This window comes from Schistocerca cancellata, chromosome 6 (genome assembly GCF_023864275.1).
Source record: "Schistocerca cancellata isolate TAMUIC-IGC-003103 chromosome 6, iqSchCanc2.1, whole genome shotgun sequence".
In the NCBI taxonomy this organism is placed as follows: domain Eukaryota; kingdom Metazoa; phylum Arthropoda; class Insecta; order Orthoptera; family Acrididae; genus Schistocerca; species Schistocerca cancellata.
Genome location: NC_064631.1, coordinates 451,108,547 through 451,109,774, shown reverse-complemented (window position 1 = coordinate 451,109,774; position 1,228 = coordinate 451,108,547). Strand labels below are relative to the sequence as shown.

The 1,228-nt window shown below is 42.2% G+C and overlaps 1 non-coding gene across 1 annotated transcript; it reads left to right on the top strand.

Moving 5' to 3' along the window:
* Positions 1-782: 782 nt before the first annotated feature.
* Positions 783-857, top strand: Trnat-ugu (transfer RNA threonine (anticodon UGU)). The gene has a single exon. It is a non-coding gene; the product is annotated as a tRNA-Thr (tRNA).
* Positions 858-1,228: the final 371 nt, after the last annotated feature.

Sequence of the window (1,228 nt, the reverse complement as noted above, 5' to 3'; positions counted from 1 at the left end):
CGTGTTCTAGAGTGATGAGCCTTCTCCCAGAGAAATCAAACAACCCACAGCTGCTGACACAACTGTAGTTTCGTCTAGTCACAACAGTATGTGCCACATAATATAATTTTCCAGATATGTTCTGTGGTATACGTGGACACTGTTCGCAAAATGTGTTGCGAATAGAGCTAGTGGTAAAGAAGTAAGATATTAAAATATCATTTCTGAGGTTCCATTACGTTAACAGCGGACATGTAATAAACAATAATAATTTTCCCTTCGTCGTTTAATGCAGGTTGTTAGAGAGAAAAAGTTTTGCACAAATTTGAAATTTTGAGTAAAGTTTGTTGCAAGTCGCTAAGTGCTCACATTCTCAAATATTGGGTTAATATAACCTGAGTGAAATGAGCGGCGTTATCTGCACTGCCTCAAGAAACTGAAGCAGTTTATTATGGTTATAGATTGACTCACAATTTACAGTGTTGCTGTAATCTACTCACTGAGATATGTAATCCTCTATTGAAGATTTAAACCTTTAATGGAAGATTATATCTCTTAGTGAGCATAGAGTCCGAATGAACAGATTCTGTCTTGATATCGTTTAAGGCTAACCAGCTGATGACCTCCAGTGCGGATGCACACGATTTGCCTGCACTCTTACGGAACTCGGTGAATTGTCTTCCGCGAGTAATGGGTACAATGGCAGGGGCACTACGAATGTACTGCGTGGACTATAAGTTGAGAATGTGAGTCTCACGAGTAGCGTGGCGGCGATAAGTCCCTGCAGTCGCAGTATCGTTTGTGCCCTCGGTAGCTCAGATGGACAGAGCGTCTGCCATGTAAGCAGGAGATCCCGGGTTCGAGTCCCGGTAGGGGCACACATTTTCAACTGTCTTCGTTGATGTATATCAACGCCCGTCAGCAACTACTGGTATCGATTTAATTGTAAATTCATTCTAGAGAGCTGTACGGTCACCAATGACATTGGTTCTTTCGGACATGTCCGAAAGAACAGATGCCATCTTCGTATCATCTTCATATCATGTTTATTAGGATTTCCAATCGTATGTTAGACAAATGTGGCTTGGTGCCTCAGTGTCCCAACACGGTACCTCAGCACATTCCATCAGGGGTGGTCGCGCTCAAAAATTAAAACAAAAAAAGAACTGAGTGAAGTTCTCATCGATACACTTTGATAGATGCCATGTATTGTCCACGAGTACTGATCCGCCGGAAAACAAAGACGACG